This window comes from Carassius carassius, chromosome 31 (genome assembly GCF_963082965.1).
Source record: "Carassius carassius chromosome 31, fCarCar2.1, whole genome shotgun sequence".
NCBI classification, from domain to species: Eukaryota; Metazoa; Chordata; class Actinopteri; order Cypriniformes; family Cyprinidae; genus Carassius; species Carassius carassius.
Window position 1 is genome coordinate 9,672,657 of NC_081785.1, and position 23,440 is coordinate 9,696,096.

Genomic DNA, 23,440 nt, shown 5'->3' on the forward strand with positions numbered 1-23,440 from the left:
ATGAATGTGTAGAAATGTAGATGTTGTCACTCATGGACTGGTACTCTTTCTGTAGTGCGTAAATGTGAGGAGCTCTTCACCAACAACTCGCACAGGAACCTGGCCATTCAGTTCCACCTGGAGTGCAGTTATACCTGCCTGACCTACTATGAGTATCGCAGGGCCAAAGAACACCTGCAGACGGCCCGCAGTCTTTCAGGAATCGATGTTAACATGGCAGGTAAGAAATATAATGTCAAGAAAAATTATTGTTCTGTGCAGGTGATTGAAGGATGGATAAACGGCAATGCGTGACTGAAGTAACTGGAATATGAAATGAATTAAAGAAAATCTGGATTGCCCGGCAGTGTGAATGGGTAAGGAATTGATGGAATGCATGAATGATTAAATAACTGTTTGTCTCTCTCTCAGGTGCTTTAGGGAAGAGAACTCGCTTTCAGGAGAACTTTGTGGCTCAACTCATTTTAGATGTCAAACGGAAGGACAATTCACCTGTTCCCAATTCTGAGAGACCCTCCCTCATAGCAACACCTAAAGAACTCTTACCAAAGGTACTTGGAGGGTCTAAAATTATCTTAATGTTATGACAGTGGCAGGTGAATTGAGAGAAATCATAAACTGTTTTATTTTATTTTTAATTGAATTTATTTTTTTTGTATTTTGTTTAATTGTATTGGTTCTGTTAAAATTTTTAGCTGTTCTTACAAGAGCGTCATATGCCAGAGTATATGTTAATAGGAGTATATATCTTTTTGCATGTCATTTGAATCACATGCATGACTTACATGAGCAATGGTCATTTCTACATTTTCTATTCTTATTTGGCATTTGACAAGCGATCATTTTGGCTCCTGGTAAATAAATACACCACACAGTCCCTGTGGGGGCAAGAATGGTGCAGTACTTATCCCATCCATCAGGGGGCGACATTTATTCTTGTGCTGATGGCAGATGTGACATTGAGCTGCAGTGAAGGTCGTGAAAAATAAATGTTATGCACATTTCCATCTGTCCCATTCTTTCCCATCTTCCTCACACTGTCAGATTTAATTTAATGGGAATTGAATTTGAATGTCTACAAATTAGATTTTTAATAGGCTAAAGCAGAGGAGCATGTTAATTTGCATATGCCCCACCCAGGGGCGTAGCACCAAATTTTGGGCCCTGGGTACAAACCATCTTGCTGGGCCCCCAATACCATAGTGATACCAATGGGTAAGGTATTGCATTTTTATCATAAAAACACTTAAAATGTAAACAAAATAGGCCACACTCTGATTAATATATTTTTGTTTTATTGTCGAAAGTACTACTTACTGAGATGACAAAAGGTCTAGCAGGTCCAAACCTGGACTAAATCAAATATACTGTAAAGCAGTTCTGAAAATGACCATACCAAATGAGAAAAACTTTGGTCTGAAACACAAACTAAATAATGTCAGTTTTTACTAAATGCCCATTGACGGGTCTTTGCATGCGCAAATTTGCTGATCAGGTCTTTAAAGTCCAGTTTTTTGCTAGCATTTGAACAATAGTTTTCCTGTGCTTATCAGTAAGAGTTGTTGGCCATAATCCTGGGTCCTCTGACAATCCCTCTCCAGTATCCCTAAGTCTCTCATTCTCTTCTCTTTCCTCTTCAGCTCTGTCCTCCTGCTCCTGACTACCTTCATCACATTCTTCACTTTCCCTCTGATCACTTATATCAACCTCATCTTCTATTTCTGCCTCTGCTACAAGAGGAAATAAACAAAATGGGTACATTGTTATTGTACACATTTAAACTTTAAACTGTAAACTTTAAACTGTAATTAGTAATTACACTTTAAAGTTTAAATGTGTACAATAACAATGTACTAATTTTGCTTATTTCCTCTTAACACTTAATTACTAATTACTAAGTGTTAAAAAGCTCACCTTGTCTCACTGTCACACTCACATCCACCTCACTGTCACTGCTTTCATCTAGCCATGATGAGGGGCCTGCTGCTGCAGGGTCTGACTCTGAAACTGAAATATATGGCTTCAAATGGTTGCTAAAATATCCTTTATTGTCACAATACCTTTTTTTTAAAGTGTAGGCTAAGTACAAGATAATTGATGATTATTTGTCTGTTTAAAATAAATGCAGACTAGACTATAGAATCACAGGGTAAACTAACCGCCAAACTAGACATTCAGTCTTTGAATTATGTTTTAAAATAAGTCATTTTTCAATCATTAAGATGTGCATTATTATACTGAGAACAATCCTGTACTTAATGTAAGAGCGTGTGCGAGCTAATTTGCATAACAATGCGGTAAAATAGGCGCTAACGATCTGTGTTTTCGCGGGTGTTAGATTTTGACAATGGAGGGAAATATACAGTGTTTTCATGTAAACTTCTGACTCTGAGAGTGGGGAGAACTGCAGCAGAAGAGTTTATTGATTTAAAAACGATTGTATTGCTTCCGCCAAAGAAAATAGTCCGTTCCGCGTCCATAGCAACGCGCTGTTTTTCATGGCAACGGTCTGTTATACTTCGCAGCGGTCTGTTATCAAGAAATAACAGACCGCATTCTACATTGGAATTCAGCCAAGCCATGTAATAATCAGAAACATTGTTTGCTCGCTATGAAGGGTGTGATACTATAAAGTATTGGTATATTATTCATAAATGCAAACATAAATGTATGCTATTCTACCGGGAGTAGATATTTATGTTAAAACAATGTCAATGCTTGATGATGCATTTGGAGCTCACCTCTCTTTTCAAAAAAATTTGTGAGCAACTGCTTGCCCTCATTTGCCCTTCTCTCTTTATTCTGCTTCTCTTTTCGTTTTTGAGCCCCTGATTTTCCTTTCTTAAGGAGAGACATGACTCTTCACGGCTCACTCCAGCTCCTGTCTCATCAACTGATTCAATCACCGCGGGTCCGCAGCAGAAGCACCTGGCCTGCGGGTCGTACCATTTGCATTGATTCGAGAGGGGTGTGGGGCCCTGCACAGCATGAAAATGACTTTTTTATACCAAACCAGCGCCTAACTACAAGTTTAGTTTTGCACAGGAACTTTTTTAGTTGTACATAAATGCTATACAAATGTTAGTGCATGTATATGTATGTATAGAAAACTGACGTCTAAGGGCCCCCCCCTGCCTCGGGCCCTGGGTACTCGGTACCCTTTACCCCCCCAGTCCGACGCCCCTGGCCCCACCCCAGCTAATAAGTATCAATGACTGATGATAACTGACTATGATTGATTTCTTGGTGCTTGAGTTAGCATCGTGTTCTCATTTGAGGTAATATTTCAGGAAATAACCCTTCTAAAGAGATTATATTAAGCTAAGTGCTTGTTTTACGACACTTTAATAATGTGAAGTTTGATAAGATAATATAAAATGTTAAAAATGCTGCTCATAATACAGTAAAAAATGTCATGTTATAACTGAGTTTTTAAATAGTTTATGGTTTCTCTCCTTTTTCACTTATCTAAACTGATCTTTATTTGTCATACAATTTTTTTTTTAGGTCTTTTTGGGATCTGCTCTGGTTCTCATGCCCGTTTCTGTCTGTGTGTTTATAGGATCATCAGTTGAGCGATGATACAGTCCTGAACCAGATTAACCTGGCAGAACCATCTGAACATGAACTTCCAATCCTCAACGCTGAGGAACAGGCGCTTATACTGGCCACTTGGTGAGAGTTTGAATCTATATGGATAGGTCCTGTTTTAATGGAGGCTGTGGTAACGGGATGGGCACCAGTATTTAGGTACTCTGAAGTGACATCAGTGATCGGTCAGGAAGCACAGTAATTGCGCCTTGATTGTCTTTTTCACTTCAGAACATTTCATACATATTGAAATGCAGTAATGACTATACACAGATACACAAAAGCCTGCAATTGCCTGCAGATGCATTTTTGACTGTACGTTGCTGTCCAGTTCACCAGACAGCAATTTGTATCAATTTTTGCTCATGGTGACTTTCACTCTGGAGCATCGTCAGCACTCAGTACTAAGACATTTCTCCTTTCAAAAGATTGTAAATTGTGTGACACAATGATAAAAGGGAGGAGTTTTCAGACATTCTTTTAAATAATTTTTTAATTTTTTTTATGTATAATAGATTTATTAATATTTGCTTTATTTTATATAAGGTTAATTCTGTATTATAATGTAATGTTTAATAGTAAAAAAAATTTTTTTTGTTAATTATATTTACTTTTTTACTCTCATTTGTAAAATGAAGTGGCAGTGGTTTGCAACAATGCAAAATCTGAGAGACCTGATGGCCAAATATGTCCATCCAATACATAGACCAACAATTAAAGAAACAGACCTTAATGGTGCAGAAATTCCCCACCCCCATGTACTCAAGTGGACAACTAATACCTGCAAAACAGTAACTGTGTGCTGCTCTTTATTTTAGATGTTTAAATCACTATTCCTTCAGTTCAGTTTTATTAAAGTAGTATTTTACATTTTATTTTAATTGAATCCACGTATGAATTTTCAAAGATGTTGCTGTGAAGGTCAAAGTTTCACTTTTATGTAAGTTTTAAATCTTTCAGAGGAATTGCATATACTGCCACTTTTAAAAGGTAAATGAAACGCATCCCATTTTTGCCACACGTGTGTGTGTGTGTGTGTGTGTGTGTCTCTTGGTTTGACACATTTTATTATAGACCGTTTTAAGAGTCTACCTTGTGTATGTGAGATTGAACATACTTCTGAAAATCAGATTGTCAAAGCCCAAGCCAAACCGTTTTACGAGTATGACTTCAACAGGTCCTCTGGCTGAAATCTGCTTCAATTCATAGACCCAAAAATGCAAGGAAAAATTGTCCCCTCTTTGTGTCCTCGTCCTTGAGATTAGTTTTAGTAGCTGTAGTATTTTAGTTCCTGACTTTTAAAGCTGTAGCTCACATTAATCATCTTGGGGATGTGTAAATCATTGTTATTGATGAGAGACTTTGAAGTGCTGCGTCAGGCCTTCGTCTTGCAGAATATGTATTTTGTGCCCAAGTGCACATTGATAGCCGTCTTCTCCATCCTGAATAAAAAATCATGTGGTCATCCACCCCCATCCCAGCCTGGCAGGAGGTGTGGGGTTCTCCTACACTGCTCTAATTAGCTTTGTACCAGCCTCTGCGCCCTGTTTGTTGTAGAAAGGTCATCATCCTGACCGACTGGCTGCTAGGAGACAAATTGCAGGCGTGGAATAATTAGCAAGGCGTAATTATGAAGGCCAGGGATCTTAATTGGGCTGTGTGATGGTTCAAGGTGAATTATGGGCCCTCATTTGTGCAGTCAAGCAAAACCGCACGTACGGTTTAACGGCATTCTGTTGGAATGTGAATAGCCCACCGTACATTTACTAGACCTGGCTGATGTAAAGGACTGTGACTCAAATGAGACATTCAGAGGGAGGTAGCTGAAGTTACTTAGAATATTGAGTTACGGTTATAATAATAGGATTAAATAATTGAACTGCTGAGTGATGGTTGAGATGTGCAAGCTCATATTTTATCCTTTTGACTGTCTGACTGTCACCTTTTGACTGACACCTTTGTTTCTACTGCAATAAAATGCAGGGATTAAAACCCAAATTAAAAAGAAAACTATTTTGCGTAGAGAAAAGAAAACCTATGAAAGATCTATCTTTCTATCATTGTACTGTTTTGAACTTAGTTTTCATTCATTTCTTTTAGTAAATGAACCACAAATTACTGAGAGGAGAATATTCAAAGTAAAAATGAGATTGTTTTACAGTAATAATTTGTCATTATGCAAGAAATCATAATGGGAGGATTTTTTGTTTTTATTATTTTGGTTGTGGATTGAAGTATGAATGAATGAGCATTTGTGTCCTTGGCCTGTGAACTAAAAGAAATGTGTGCTGCTTTTAAGTGCTGATTTTTTTGTTTGATTGTGGTTTGTTGCTTTGCAGCATAGACTTTCAGAAGAATAATCCAGTTCATAAATTAAACGACGAGGAGCTCCTGGCCTTCACGATGGTAAGCTGCATGTTTTTCTGTCTTTCTCTCACAGCCACAGTGCAGTTGACGTGTCTCTAATCAGTACACAGTTTTATTTTCAGACTGCCAGACATGGTGTATGTAAACAGGTCTTTCTCATTTGGTGACAGTTTAGTCCCTAGAATGTGTCCGTTTGCACTAACAAACACAAACGAATGAAATGGTCTGTCGCTTCTGTTGTTCTGCTAGGAGTATATAGAATAAATGAGCTTGTTATTTTTGCTGCATTGGTCAAATCTAGCACTCAAAGTTTATATAACCCTTGCAAAATCTCCAAAATTTTAAAATAGTAAAAGCATAAGTTACAAACAGTTAATAAATGCTTTTGATTTATTTGACAGATATTTACATATATTCCACATAACAAACATAAATGCATTTTATATTGGTATTATCGTGTGTAAAATATTTACATACAACATGTTTGTCGAATTTGGGATATTTCAAAAGAAATGGAAATAAATTGTCCTCACACGTTTGACATCTGTATGCTGTAGAAGATTTCGCTTTGTAATGTTAGAAAGAATGAGATTTGTTATTTTGACATGTCAGTATTGTAGCAGTTTTTTGACCGCTTGGCTGAGAATGATAGACCGATTGAAAACTGCCTGTTTCCTTTCAGCTCATTCACTCAAAACTCACATTACAGAAGAGTGGAAAGCCATCAGAACCCTGAACACCTGGTCAGATATGAGAAGAGCATAACTCACTGAAATTGAGCTGGTGAAGGCACTTCTCTTCCAGCAGGCCAAATTGTCATCCTCAATAATGTTTAAGCCACTTCTTGTTATTTAATTAGTTCAGTGTTTTAGCCACAGCCACACAGAAACAATTTGGAAAGTTACCCTGAGGGTCACTTCCTTGAATCTGTAAAAAGCATTAAGATATGGAAACAATGGTATGGTTATTCTTATTAGCCAACACCCTTAACTAAAGCACTGCATATGTTCAGCTTAATCGATATGTTCCTGTGTACTGCAGATGAAACCCTGCGGCAGAGACGTGCCTGTAAGAACAGTCACAGGCTCAAAGCGACACTGTCTACATCTGTTGTGAACATCATATTTAACCAGCAGCAAATTAGCATACAAAGAGTTTTTAAATCAGCAACCTGTGCCCACCCACAGCCTCAATTATTTATAGTCTGTTATTGCGGAGGACAGTTGTGTGTGATTTATGTCCGTTTCCAAATGTCTCTGACCACAAAATCAACCACTTCACAATCACAGCTGTGTTTCTTGCTCTATTTTGGAGGTGCCATGTTAAAGCGCTTGTATTCTAAACTAATATTATTTGTTGTTTATGCATGTCTGTAATACAGTAATTTGAAGAAAGTGTCTATAATAGCCATAGAAAATAGAAAAATGTTTGAAAAAAAAATATTGCAGGGGGTGAGCTCAGGCAATGTGCAAAATGTGAAAATTTAAATTTTTCAAGTAAAATATGAACAAGAGAAACAAATATTTACTGCATTTCCCCATTCCCAAGTCTTATTTTAATGAACGTTGTTTGTATTTTCTTTAACTGGCCAGGAAAATGTTTTATATTCAGTTCTATTTCCTTTCACTCCAGACCCCCAGAGGCAGTGCTGAAAGCACTAGTGGAAATTCCCTCATGCTCGCGCTTGACCGAGAACAGAATAACACCTCATTGTCACCTCGTGACTCATGCCGTGTCTTGAGCTATAATAAAACATCATCTCAACCTCTTTTTCATTCTCGTTTGATTGAATTGTATGTGACAATGTTTTGTGCAGCTTGCTGCTAAAGAGTTCTTCACTATTCACGTCATTGCCTACATCGCTATCAGTTACGGATACAATCAGCGATATATTTCAGAAACATCATGTTTTGTGGAGGCTTCAATCTTCTGGGTGCCTGCAAGTTTGAATGCCTCAGGGGAGATATGCACTCATAAGCCCTTGTTGCCTCCTTGTTGCCTTGGCTTGAGAGCGTATATGTGTTATATTGCCAAGTGAACTCGACTAGCAAGAGCTGGATTTACTGAGGCTTTGGATGTAAGAGGAGTATTGATTCAACAGGGATACACTTAAATGTTCTACTTGCCCTAACATAATGGATATCTTGAGTGGACATCGTCAGTGTCTGATTTAGAATGCAAAGTGGACCTGATGTTCTGCAGTTAGAGATGTTACTGCAAATCTTGGCTAAAGATCAGCCAAATATAGAGGTACAAGAGAAGGTTCAACTTGAATCATGCATCATACCATCACCAGAGAGACAGTCTGAGAAGTCAGGTGGGTCATCTTCAGTTGTTGTGTTACTGGAAGTAACAGTAAAAGTGATGCTTGCCCACATCCATCTGAATCCCCCTCAGGCAACAGTAAATTTTTTTTTTTTTACGTTGTGCACCGAGAACATCCTTACCATGCCTCAGTGCCAAGACTTCACATCTGTATTGGTGTCAGCATTACTAAACTCATCAAAGGTCACACGCTCTGATCAGTTGGCTCGCACGCTGGCTGTGATGCAGGTCCTAGACTTATTGGGACTTGGCAGCATGTCACCTATAGAATCTAGTATGGCAGCACTTGTTTCTCCCGATGAGGCACTTTGTGAAAATGTGCGCTTTTCCAGTGTTGACCCACTGCTTGTCTGGGCTCAGACCAACCTGCTTTCCATCCAGGCTGTGTATCTACCAGGCCGACTCAATCAGGCCGTGGATGCTCTCTTATGTGGCAGGGTGTCACAGGGAGATTGGACTGTATACCTGGTAGTGGTGCAGATCATATGGAGGACTTATGGGACTGCAGCGGTAAGACGTGTTTGCAGACAGTCAAATATCTCAATTCCCTCATTGGTTCCCCTCTCAGGGACAAACCAGGATCTCTGAGTCTGGATGCACTAACCCACGATTGGCCAGACATGATACTGTATGATTTCCCCATGTTACCACGGATTTGGAGGACTCCGTGTTAACTTCATGTGCGAGGGAATGTATTATCGCGAGAGTCTACGTGACCGGAAGGGAAAACTGTTTTTCCGGTGTGTAGGTTTGGCGGGGTTTGTGAGGAAGGAGAAAATAAAGAACCTTGTGCAGAACCACGTCGTGTCTGTGGCTATTTTAATGGTAGCAGAGGATGGTTTCCAACTATAGAGTACCGCCTAAGCTTGACGAAGCCAGACCATACGAGTGCTGGAAAAATGAAATTAGTATTTGGAAACTTGTTACGGATTTGGACAAGAAGAAGCAGGCACTCGCGGTGGTGTTGGGGCTCGAGGGGCGAGCCAGAGAGACCGCTTTGGAAATACCCGCGAGCGATCTGAACGAAGACAACGATATGGAAACCTTGCTAGCTAAGCTGGGATCAGCTATCATTGACACAGCATGCACACGTACTGTTTTTGGTGAAAAGTGGCTGGATAGTTACATGAAAGACCTGAGCCAAAGCCAAATAAACAAACTGATGCAAACAGAATCTTCAAGCTGCAGACCTTTCAGATTTGGTCATGGTCAGGTGGTACACTCCAACAGAAAGGTAAAGCTTCCCGCTAAGATCGGACCAACAAAATGTCACATTGAAACGGAAGTTGTTCCTGTTGATATTCCTTTACTGCTGAGCAAAATGGCTCTAAAGAGAGCAGGAACTGTTTTAGACATGGAGAATGACAAAGTTGTCATGTTCAAGCAACCAGTGCCTCTTGAGCTCACTAGTTCGGGACACTACTGTGTTGACATTAGAGATGGTAATACTGAAGTAGACACCAATGAAAGTGAAGTTCTTGTCATCACAGCAGAGATTTCTACAAAAGAGAAGCGTAAAGTTCTCCTGAAGCTTCACAAGCAGTTTGGCCTTGTGAAGGCCAAACTTCACAAGGTGTTGTGGCTATTTTACTCCGTGCTGTTAGTAGCTCCACATTTGCCTACAAGGCATGTTTTCAGAATCTTCTCTCACTGACCGTTGGACAACCTTGTCGTCTGCCCAGCAGATCAGATTAACTGAGTCCGTGAAGAGGGAAAGTTTTCCACTGACATCCAGACCGATTTAAATTGTGGGTGTGGCCTCTGAGCCCACCGGCCCTCTCCTGGAGTGTTTACAGAGCGTCAGGAACACTGTTTTGAATGCTCGTGCAGTGTTCACACAAGTTGTACGCTTGTAAGTGGAAAGTGTTTTGTGACTGGTGATCCATTTCACTGTTCAGTGGGATGCATTTTATTTTATATTTTGCAGCTTTTGGAACTTGGTTGTTCAACTTCCACATTAAAAGGTGTATGTGGTGGTGTTAGCAGCTCATTGGTCTGAGTTTAATACTTAATTTTTTTGTGTCTGACAGGTTAATTGTTGCCTTCCTGAAAGGAGCTAATCATTTATATTCTTCATGTGGTTTGCGGAGTCTGACGTGGGATTTGAATATTGTTCTCGATTCCTCGTCAGTCCCCATTTGAGCCAATATCAGAGTCCGATATTAAATGGCTGTCATTTAATACAGCATCTCTCTTGGCCATTACAACAGTGAAGCGTGTGAGTGAACTCCATGCTTTATCAGTAAGTGCTCCTTATTTGTGCTGGAGTAATGGATTCAGTAGTGTTGTGGCCCAAATCCAGGCCTGAGATGATGTGTTAGGGCTCAAGACACGTCATGAGTCACAAGGTAGGAAATTTGTTATTCTGTTCTTGGTCAAACACGAGCATGAGGGATTTTCCACTAGTGCTTTCAGCACTGCCTCTGGAGGTCTTCCACTTAAGTCACAGAACCACAGTTACGTTTGTAACTAACGACTTTCTGAATGTAGTGAAACCATTTTCAACTTTTTAAATATTGTTGGTATTAGTGTTTCCTGCATATGAAGGCAAAGCTTAGTCTGCCAATGCATACATGTATAGTATATATAAATGCAGTTTTTTATATAAATTGTATATTTTTATATAAATATGATATATTTTAGATTTAGTACATTTTAGCATTCATATTAATATTACAAAAGATTTTAAATGTTTATATAAATACTAAAAAGAAAAGAAAATTATTCGTAATTTTATTATAATTTTATTTTAATTATAATTATCATTATATTTCATGTTATGTAAAATTATGTGTGTAGTCTTTTTATTACCACAGTAGGTCATCTGTAAACCATTGTATTGGAAGGTTATTTTATATATATATATATATATATATATATATATATATATATATATATATATATATATATACTTTTTTTCTTATTTATACACGCACATCTCGTGTCTTGTGATGTAAATCTGGTTGAATCTGAATTCTTCGGTTCCTTCAGCCGCTTGTGTAACTGTGGCTGATGCGGTTTAACAATACTGGGATGATGTTTCAGCAAGCCCTCTTCCTATGTTGTTTTCTAATTTTCTAATTTATACTTGGGTTACTGCCCTACCTGTCTTCACAGACTCCGAATCTGTTTGCATTCATTAGAAGTTGCCTTTCTCTGGCTCTCAGAAGACCTTGGCTTCTCAGTTTCGCCTCGCTGTTCAAAGCTTGATATCTTTATTTGTATGAGCAATGAAGTGAATCATCCACTCTCGTACGTTCAGCTGTATGCACTTCTCTCTAAAACTCTCCCACGTTTTGGAATGAGGTCAGTTCTTTTTGAGTGTTTCTGTGTTATGGCCAATTGCAAGTATAAAGTGACCTTCCCAGACAACTTTAACGTTGATAGGACATGTTCTTGCACTTTGACAAATAAACACATCTGTTCTCATGGCTGCAGCACTGAGATGTTGGTGGTCTTTCCTTGAAATTAATCCCTTCTAATTAACATCTGTTAAGATCACAGATTTTTGAGGAACCCAATTAGGTGTGGTACTGTGAAATATGGGCTTTAATCTATAGAAGGTTTGAGTGTCTGACAGCTTTTGGCAAACCGTTCAAAGCCAGCTTGAATGTGTCAACACCTTCCTCAAAGATGTCACCACAAGTCATCAGTTATGCCAATCTCAGGTACGGGGCTCTGATGGACAGGGGGAAGCAGTGTGATAGATTGGAAATGAGCAGCAAAAAACGAAAGGGAAGGAAAAATGTGTCTCCAGAGTCGGACCCAGAGGTTTATATCATATTTGTCAAAAGCTGTTAGTCAGGTCCCTCTGGAAAAGAAAATCTTCACTTCGAGCAAAAGGTTCAAACAAGCAGTTTCCTGTGCCTAATGGATCTTTGCTTTCTGCATGAACTCTAGAGTCCATATTTTAAGCATGTTGGAAACCAAAATTAATGGGGTAGAATAGCTGTATGAGCCAGTTTGGGATGAGGACATCCTCTGGACACAATTCAGTAGAAATCATTGTAGTCGCTGTAGTTGAGTTTGTGCTCATAAACACTAGAACAAGATGAAATGATGATTATTACATAATACTTGCTTCATCAAAAAGGTTAGCATTAAGGAAAATTATTTATAAAACACAAACTAGCAGTTAAAAATATTCACCATAAATTACTTGTATAAATACTTATATAAACACTACCTAAATTTTTATATAAATATATGTTTAGAGTTTATATGCATTTTAGAATTAATATAAATATTAAAAAACAATATAGTATTTTTTTATATAAATATTTATATAATTTCTAAAATACAAAAGGAAACTAAGAGAAAATAATTCATCGTTTGTTCTTTACAATTGGTTTGAAGTTTATTTTCCAAAGCCTGAAATTATTATAATTTTTCTGTAGTTGTATTCTATCAAAACACATCCAATTACAAAAAAAAAAGCAATCATCTGGTTTGTGTGTAAAACAACCAGTAACAAGTTATGTTGCACTTGTTTGTGTCGTCACAGGCAGATAAAACCTTTTGTGGTGAATTATAGGGTGTGAAGACTAAAACTGATATCTAGACCTTTGGTGGGAACGATAAGTGGGTTTAAACACATGGTTGTGATTAGGTTTATCATGAATATTAATTAGGTTATGGTTAAGTTAAAAGTAGTGCAATTTTCAGAGCAATAATAACCTTGTTCATTAGTACTCTGGTGTCTACCAGGCTCTTTCTTTTCTGTGCTCTGTTCTATTAACTCTCTCCTGAATGAGTGAGTGAAAGTGACATTCAGCCAAGTATGGTGACCCATACTCAGAATTTGTGCTCTGCATTTAACCCATCCAAAGTGCACACACACAGAGCAGTGAATACACACACACACACTGAGCACACACCCGGAGCAGTGGGCAGCCATTTATGCTGCGGCGCCCGGGGATTCGATGCCTTGCTCAAGGGCACCTAAGTCATGGTACTGAAGGTGGAGAGAGAACTGTACATGCACTCCCCCCACCCACAATTCCTGCCGGCCCGGGACTCGAACTCACAACCTTTCGATTGGGAGTCCGACTCTCTAACCATTAGGCCACGACTTCCCGAAAGTGAAAGTGAAGTGACATTCAGCCAAGTACGGTGACCCATACTCAGAATTTGTGCTCTGCATTTAACCCATCCGAAATGCACGCACACAGAGCAGTGAACACACACACACACACACACACACTGTGAGCACACACCCGGAGCAGTGGGCAGCCATTTATGCTGCGGCGCCCGGGGAGCAGTTGGGGGTTCGATGCCTTGCTCAAGGGCACCTAAGTCGTGGTATTGAAGGTGGAGAGAGAACTGTACATGCACTCCCCCCACCCACAATTCCTGCCGGCCCAGGACTCGAACTCACAACCTTTCGATTGGGAGTCCGACTCTCTAACCATTAGGCCACGACTTCATGTCATTTCTAGATGTTACGTTTTACTGAGCTTTGTTTAAAAATGCATGAGCTATACAGAATTTCTTATTTAACCTGCCTTATAGCACTTAGAGCCATCCAAGAATAACCAGTGAGATGGAGTATAGCGAGGGGTGGGGACTATCATTTATATGTCAGTATTATTTATTTTCTTCATCCTAAAAATGAAGTCTTTTCAATGAAGGCTGGGAACGGGATATGTTTGTGGCTGAGTTCGCACTTCTGTAGGAACAGCAGGGAATAATTTCATAGCCCAGGCATTTGACACTGCAAACACTCTTTCCTTTCATTTAATCATTTCTCATGAAGGGTGGGAGGATGATAAAAATGTGTGTTGTCAGAAAAAATACATCGATGTACACACCCTCTAAGGATGAGGAGGTGTTATTTTTGTGTTTGCGGTTATGTGTGTGTACAGTATGTCTGAGAACTCATTGCCATAACTCATCACAATGTCTGACTTCTGGTGGAGAATCCACCATTGGTTTTAATAATCAAGAGTCATCGATTGACATCAAATACTGTGGCAGATACAGCCGATAATGATTTTATTGAATGAAACCTTGCTTTCATTAAAACCTTTAAGTGTTAAATCATTTAGGACTTATTTATCATTGCACATTGACATTACCAGGATCTGCTGAGCATCAATAGGCATTTGCTGCATCATACACTATCCCATACTGACTGCTCCTAGAAATCAATGCAATGCTACATTTGGCTGCGTTCCCAGATTCATATTAAGCTTCGTGTGGGATTACACTGTTAATTGGCAAATCAGATTTGAAAAACCTTGTTTAGCTGACAATATGTCCAGGTAAACTAGCTCGTTAGATGATGAGGTGGTTGAAGTACTATATACGCTCCAGGTCCGTAAAGTGGTTTATTTGTTCAGTCCCATTTTTAGCCTTTTTATTTATTTACTTTTTAAAGGAGTTTGCTTTGAACTTCCTTTCTTATTTGTCTTCTTGATCATTCTCCTAAACCATGGGTCTTGGCCATGGGAAGAGTAACATCATTCGCATCAAAATCCCCCTTGTAAGTGCCAAACCTGCTTCAGTTTCAAAGAGCTCCTCGTCTGAGATTAATCTTGTGGGTTTTGAGGCCGTTCTTGTCTGATCTCTTGGTTTGTGATTTCATGGGTGGTAGCATTTGGCAAAACCACCTGGATGGTTTGTTCTTCCACTATCTGTCAGCTTTCTCCCGCTGTTTTGGCCACTGGGTCACCTCCAGGGTGTGGCGTTTCAGCTTGTGTCAGTGGTTTTCGATGATCATTGAACCCCCATTAGGGATCTCGACGCCTTCTACACCTGGCCAATGTAGAGATGGCGTTATGCATGTAATGCGAGCTTGTGTTTGTTTGGATGGATGGGTCGTTTCCTTGCTGTTTCTCCCCTGAGGTCCGATACTTGTATTGATCTCACCAATGATCTCTGGCCAAGGGCAGTGCACTATTGGCTGCATTGTGTGCCTAAATCCAGTGCAGCTGAGTGTGAATGCATTGGCTCTTTCATGGCACTGTGTCCTGTCAGATCTGAGGTGAACACCTGCAGTTTAACTCGTAAATCTTTTGTTCATTGAGTTGGGCGTCTCCATTGGGAAATGGCAGGTGTGCGCATCTTGAGAATATTTCTTTCAACAGTGGCTAATTTGAGCCTGGCTGTGGAAGGGTTGTGTCACCTGCATTCATGATGTCATTTCTTGTGGGTGTTTCTCTAACTTTGGGAACTTTTATGTCCTGGGGTTGATTTTTATTAAAAGCAACAGGTTCAACCTTTATTTTTGTAATAGGATGACCTCATTTTTTACCATGCTTTCATTCAGTTTTGGTATTATTCAAATGTTTTTATGTATAGATCTAAAGGAAGGGTAGGTGATTTCAGAGAAGCTAGCAATAGCAAGCTAGCTTTGAAAGCATAAGATCCCACCCTCCCTGCAAATCACTCTCCAAAACCACACCTCTTCCAAAACACATGAATGTCCACAGGCAGACCAGAGGCTAACCAGCGACACGATGAGAGACGGCGTTAGTTGATGGTTATTTATTTTCTCATTCACATTAGTTAAATGTGCACTATTGGCTGCCTTCAGAAAACATTACAGTACAAAGCGCATAGTATTACAATATAACGCCTTTTATTCAAAAATGTAATTAAATCTATAACAAAGATGTGGAAGAAACTACATTGGTGGGATTTTTTTTATTATTTTTATTTTTTTATTCTGCATGGATATATTTTACTGATCAAAAGTGACCGTAAAGTTTTACATTTACGTTTTGCTGTTTTTTCCCTATTCATCAAAGAATCCTGAAAAATTGTATTGATAAAAATAAAAATAAATGTTTCTTGACCACCAAATCAGTTTACAATAATAAAGAATGGAGTGATTTCTGTAGAAAATTGATCTTAAAAATTCAGTAGTTTGCCAGTAGTTGAAAAAGCACCCTTCGACATGTTGGAAGCAAATCTTTCCTATTTGCCTAATTCTTGCTGAGGGTTCATCTTCACTTTTTCTGTCAAAACGAGCAATCTAGTTTTCACCCACTGTGTTCAGGAAACATGTTGATGTCAGCTTAGTGCTTTGTACAACATGAAAACCACAGCTGATATTTTATGTGGAACAGAAGCAGATTTAAAATATTCATGTGCAACTTTCAGTTCCAGCAGGCTGTATATTTGTGTGGTTCGAGTGAGAAGATGCCTTACATTCAGGGCAAGATGAGCTGAAGTAATTTGAAAAACATTACCTAGATCTATGGCTGACTTTCCTCTACTGACCTTTCAGATTTAAGTTTATGAGAATTAGACGTTAAAGAGATGTTTCCTCATTCGCTGTTGAAATATGCACCTGACTTGGATCTAATTTGTCGCTATGCGTTGAGTTTATTTATGAGAAAACGGGGTATGGCCAGCTATGACTAAACGGACAGAGAACAAACAAGCACTTTTCTTCCACTTTAGACATTTACTTATTTCTTCGATACTGAATGATTGCACCCAAATCCAAAGTTATATTTCACAGCCCTTGTTTTTCTCTTAGGCATCATAATGTCATAATGTTACCATCAGTTCATTGAGATCATTTTCACCAGTCTTTCCATCTTCTGCTGATCTGCACTCTGCTATTACTGACCTCCACTGGCTGGTTGTGTGAGCAGGCATCTTTCCAGTCTACATGTGGATCCAGGAGTCTGCAGGCTGGTTAGATGGTTGTCATGTGCCCAGCATTTGCCAGATGGTTTTAACAAAAGAGACCTGTGTTACATTAGAGGAAAACATTTGATTGGTTCATGCATTTCCTGGGAATCGAACCCATGACCTTGGATGGAGCTACATATATTTTTATTTAATATATATTAAATCGTTTTTGGTTTCACGCAGTAGTTTTTTTCTTTTAGGTTCATGTGGTATGGCTGCAATCTATCAGTTTATGTCGTGATGTTTTTTCAATGTTTGCTTTGTGCAAAATTGTAATTTGTTTAAAATTATTTTTCTAATTTACCGTTTGTTGTTTGCCTAACTAATGTAATACAACTTTGGTCATTTACATTTGACAGTTTATTGATTCATATTTAGTTTGGTCTTAATTATATTTCAATATTAAATATAATTGAAATAAATAATACATTGTAAATGTTAAAAGTATAGTCTGGTTTTTGTACCAGGATCGAACCATTTCTTAGTGTTTCTGTTATTTTGTTTGGATTGACTGGACCTGTATATCTAACACAACAATGTTATGTGCCATTTTCAGTTTCTGTTTATAGGGTGATAAAATAATATTTGAACCAAAGGTCTGTTTCTGGTTTTGTTGTTAATTTGGGATCTTCATGTGGTTCTTCATTCACTGAAAGGTTTATGTGTCTGAAGCACCTGCTGTATTCAGAACGATATTATGGCGGTCATGCGCTGGCTCAAATTGTCTTACCGGCTTCAGGATGGTTTCCAGGAAGGACAGGCCATTTCAAGCTGAACTTGAGCTCTCAAATCTGTTTGGAAAGTGGAACTGTTGTGATTGAAAGTGGGTTAATTTATAGCTGTGGCGTTTATTTCTCACCATAAATCTTCTTGTTTCACAAGAGCCTAATGACTTTAACAGAGTCCTTGCTTTTCATGTATATCTCTAAATACATGCAGAATTAGGTCTTTACAAACTTTATTACAAGATTGTCATTGTTTAAGAAAATAATTATTTTTGTTCAGTTTGCACTCTCATTGTTGAAATTTCCATTGGGACATTTAAGGTTTTCTCTTGAAAGAAAGAAAGAAAAAAACTATGAAATGTGGTGCACATTTCATCCAACTACAATGGAAAAAGAGAAGATTGTTGTCCTTCCCCTTTAACAGACTTGTCCTGTCGCTGTTGAAGGCTTTTACATGGTTTATTACTTACCAGTCAACACGTTCTATAGGGGGTCGGACTTTTTCCTCTTATGTCTACTCAACTCTGATCCTCGAATTCAAGACCTCCCAACAAATTTTCTCAAGCCAAGACCTTCTCTTTCCTGACTCTGTTCTTTTGCTCAGAGAAAGTTCTTGGACTAAAGACATATCACACTACGCTATTGCCAACACTAGGCTTGTGCCATATAGAACCTGTTGTGTCTGGGGTTTTGGTCTTGCTGAATTAGAGCTGTTGTTTACTGTTTGGGACTCTTGCTATATTCAAACACCTTGAGGTGCTTGAGTCCTAGCAAAGCGTGGTGCACCTTCAAAGCTGGTTATTCATGCTTTCTTCATCAGCTCAGGGACACCGACATTGGATATTGGATTTCCAGAGATATTGGAAATCCACCTTTAGTTTTAGTCATGGGGCTGTATTGTCAGCATTGTTCACCAGAACAAATTTTGAAAATGTAGAATTTTACAGTAGATCATACAACCACTGACAGAGGAGTGCTTTGAATCTTTAGTAAACTGCATTTAGGTCAAAAAGGAGAACATGTCTTACAAATGAGCTGAAATGTTTGTGACATGGTAGAGTCATACAGATGCAAAAAGACAACATCAAATCTTGGAATTGTTTCACTAGTCAAGTCTTTATGTCTTCTGATGTGTTACAGCTGTATTTTATTTAGCTGTCATTGACAGGTTTAAATTATATAATGCAAAAAAGAAGCATCTTTCAGGCTGTGCACAGGATCATACTTGTGCCACCTGCTTCAGAATGAAATGGCATTGAGCTGAAGATAAAGATGTTGACGCTATGAGATCATGTCTGACACTGTTATTCAGAGAACCTTAATGCTTCTGTATTGCATTTGTAGCCCACTCTTTGAGGTTTCTTACCCACACACCTCACAGATTAAAATAATCTACATATAAATACTTTGTGGCAGCCAGATTGTGTTACAGTAGCAGCTCTGCTTATGATAACTCTCTATTTTTCAATGTCTTTCAAAAAGATATTGTCCAGATACACATTAGCGATTTGACAGTGAAGGGCTATTTGCATAGGCTCACACAGAAGCTTTGGCCGCATTGTGTGCCAGCTGGTTAAAGATGAAATGATAGGATATGATATTCAACAGATGATAGTCTTCATCATCCCCATTACGTCATCTGATTGGTAGACCACCTGACATCAAAGCGCTACCTCAACAGTGACGCTCACACAGGATTGTTTTATTCTGGCGGGCTAAGTAACACTGGCCCAGTGGGAACCAGTTATTTGTACTTTTTATACTATTTATACTGTGTATAGTATGAATATTTAAAATTATATTTTGCCAGTTCACTTCAAGAAATGAATTCAGGCTATTTTTAATTTTCCAAATAAATATATTTGTTCTATTATTTGAGAAATTTATCGTAAGTGCATTTATTAATTTTATTTTATATATATATATATATATATATATATATATATATATATATATATATATCTATATATATATATCTATATATATATCTATATATATATATATCTATATATATATATATATCTATATATATATATATATATCTATATAGATATATATATCTATATATATATATATATATATATATATATATATATATATATATATATATATATATATATATATATATATATATATATATATATATATATATCGTTTGGGTGAGATTAAGAATACCAATGTGTTTTTTTTTTTCAGAATCCCAAAAGTGTTTTTTTTTTTTTTTTTTTTTTTTTAAGGAAATGCATATGTAAACTAAATAAGTGGCTCCGCTCCTAAACCATGTGTCAGTCATTTATAAGTCACATGGAACTTATAACTGTTTTTTTCTTTGAAGGAGCTTGTAATTATGGATGTAATGGTTCTCCATAGTCTGGCACTGGGGTTCATCAACTTGAATCTGGCAACACATCTGTAATATGGCTTATTAAAAATAACACGTAAAATAGACAGTTCGGCTAATGTATGTTTCTGTAGATGGATATGCACTCTTGCTTCCCAATACATTACACAACAACGATGGAAAATGAATAAATATGAATATGAAAATGAATATGGACAAACCCATATGTGAGTGCTGTATGCTATGCTGGGATATGACCAGTCCATTTATGCATTCATCACCTGGGTGTGATAACTTTAATAAGGATTCATATTTAATTTATACAATTAAATATGCCATTTTATTTTACATTTGATTACTTCAATTTTTGTATCAATTTCTGTACCTAAAAACTAATGTCAGTCTTACCTAATAAACCTGAAAAGCGCTGTGTATTTTATTTGTATTTTTCCTCTATTGTATTTATTTGTGCGGTTGCTTGTTGTTTATATTCTTATTTTCTTTCATTTTATTTTACAGTATAGTCCTATTTTCCGCCAAATATAGCACATACTGTACCGAACCGTTCCGAATCTATGACTCTAAAACAGTGATACAAACCAAACTGTGAGTAATTTGAACCCCTACTTGTAATCATATGTAAACACAATGTACTTATTGCAAAAGGACTTTAACACAACATTTACCAGGCTGTGTAATCATTGTACTTTTATACAGAAAGAGCCTAAAGTCTTTTTTATTCCCAGAAGTGAGGACATTTTGCTGATTCTGTGTGTAATTAAAGTAATAAAGGTAAAGACTCGGACCACTGAACACCTCATTTAGGCAGCTCTTAAATTTCTTTCTCTCTCCATCTCTCATCTTTCTTGGAAAGACCTCCGAAGTGCAATGCTGCTACTGCTCACATCTCCTGTTCTGTGTCTTGACTTTGGATGGGTCTCTCTACAGGCAGCCTGCTGCAGCTTTAGCTCATTTATTATTCCAGCTGTGCTTTTATTAGTGATGTCAAGCTGTTCTGAGTCGCTCGCGGAGTCATCCTTCTTTTTATAGTCTTATACATTTAGTATCCACTATCCAGAAGACTGACAATTCTTTTTATTTATTTGTTATAATTATAATTGCAAGTCTTCTCCAGTCATTTTGTTTCATTTAAACCCGCCCCTTTCGTACTGTATATTCGACTGCAAGCACATTCAGATCTGCCTATATTCATTCAACAACTGATGAATAGAACCAAGTCTCCCCCCTACATTTGTCCTTTTTTGGTAGTCAGTTTCACTCCGATGTATTTCACAGTACCGAAGAAAATATCCATGGGTAGTTCAGTTTCATTGTGACATTAAAGCCAAGTACAGTAGTCCAATAGGGCTGCAACTAACAATTATTTTCATAATCGATTAGTTGGCCGATTATTTTTTTCGACAAATCGTATTAAAACCCTATTTTATTTTTTCTATTCCACATTTTGCCCAATGTCCTTAAAATAAATGTGCCAACTAAATGCTATGAAAACATACAGTGCTTAACAATTTATAAGACCACCTGCCGTAAGACAAAACACAAATATTTTAGGAATCTGTCCAAAAAAAAAAATCTAAAAAATGTTATTGTAATTTTTGGACAAATGACAAACTGAAACAACTAAGTAGTATTTATTCACATAATAATAAAAATGGCCTCCTTTGCTTTTGATAACCACTCACATGCTTGCTGGCATTGTTTATGTACGTTTTGACTAATTGGGTATAAAATCTGAATAAATCTGAATAAAAAACACTATAAAGCACTTGACTTTTTTTTCTGCCTTTCACAGATAACAGCAATAATTATATTATAGCATTAAAAATAGCTTACTACTGTTACTAAAAAGCTTGTGCATATTGGAGGTCTAACCAATACACAAAGCTAAAAAATTATTTTGGCAATTACTAATACTGATAGTTAAGAGCAGCAGTGGCACAAACCTTACATAAATTTGTTTAAATTAGGGGTGCACCGAAATTTCGGCCGCCGAAAATTTTCGGCCGAAATGGCATTATCGGTTTCGGGCCGAAATAAAAAAAAACAGCCGAAAACGTAAACCGAAAATGAATGTCACCCGCCCCTCCCATCCGTGAGCAAGCTCTAAGGTTTCACTCACGGTCGAGCTGTTATCACGCGTCTGCCTATCAAAGATTAAGCATGTCAAAGGGCTGTCACAATCAAAAAAAGCTCGTCACAAAAGCTGCTCAATCGATCGGACCAACCAACACAAGTTCCGAAAACGAAAACAGGGAATCGATTTTAACGGCCTTCTCTCGGAGCGCGTCCAGCTCGTCACTATACGCTCGCAGCGAACGCGCGTCACACAGCAACTGCAGGTTCTGACACACACACACACACACACACACACACACACACACACACACACACACACACAGAGCCTATTAGTGCATAATATCAATGTAGCCTTCAGTAATGTTTTTCATTGATGTTATGGCAGTCCACATTGCTGACTTGTGCGCGTCTCAAGCGCCCTCTTTACGTTCGCCCTAATGCCTGTTTAGTTGTCGGTGGATTTGCCTATATTTGGTGTTGAAAAACGGATCAACGCCAAATATAGGCAATTTACTAACGATTCATTGAACACTTTGCCTATGTCTCAAAAATCGAACAGGATTTTTTTTTCACAAAAGTGACAGCCCTATACGAGAGGACACCAAAGTTGCAATATGTAACATTTGTTCTGCAAAAATCTCCAAAATTGTGGATTTTTTTGCACAATTTTAAAAAAACTATTTTATTTGATGGAACATAAAACTTGAAGAATAATTATTATTTATATTTATTGTAAAAAATATTTTATGTTTTGTTATGTAACTGTTAATAAAAGTTTGATTATTATATTGTGATTTTTCAATTCAGATCCATTAAATCCAAGCAATATATATATATATGTTTTTAAAAGAAGCCATTTTTGGCTTCAGTTTCGGTTTTCGGCCTAGTGCATCCTAAATTTTCGGTTTCGGCGCAGAATTTTCATTTCGGTGCATCACTAGTTTAAATAAATTTGTTAATCATTTGTAGGCTATATAGTGAATATAGTTTAAATATCTAGATCAAAAATGAAAACAAGGATAATAAATATTCATAAAATCACCGTAATGCTCTGCAGGAACATGTCGTGTGCACTTTGATCCCAGTCAGTCTCCTCTTACTGTAATTTCTTTATCCTGTAAAAGCGTCTGATATTTATATTCAGAATTACATGTTGCTGTCCCTTCACAGTTCCTACTCTCATAAATTACTCGCTCTGCATGTTGACTTTTAAACCTAAATATAAATTTTAAAAAACATATATTTTAGCACAATTCATGTTTTTGCAAATGTAATCTTTGTTTTATTATTAAAACAAACTAACTTTCTTATATTCTAGATTCATTGCACACAAACTGAAATATTTAAA

General features: G+C 37.6%; 1 pseudogene; it reads left to right on the forward strand.

The window, feature by feature from the left end:
• LOC132111492 (tetratricopeptide repeat protein 27-like) overlaps positions 1 to 23,440 on the forward strand; it is an 87,718-nt pseudogene that overhangs the window by 26,853 nt on the left and 37,425 nt on the right.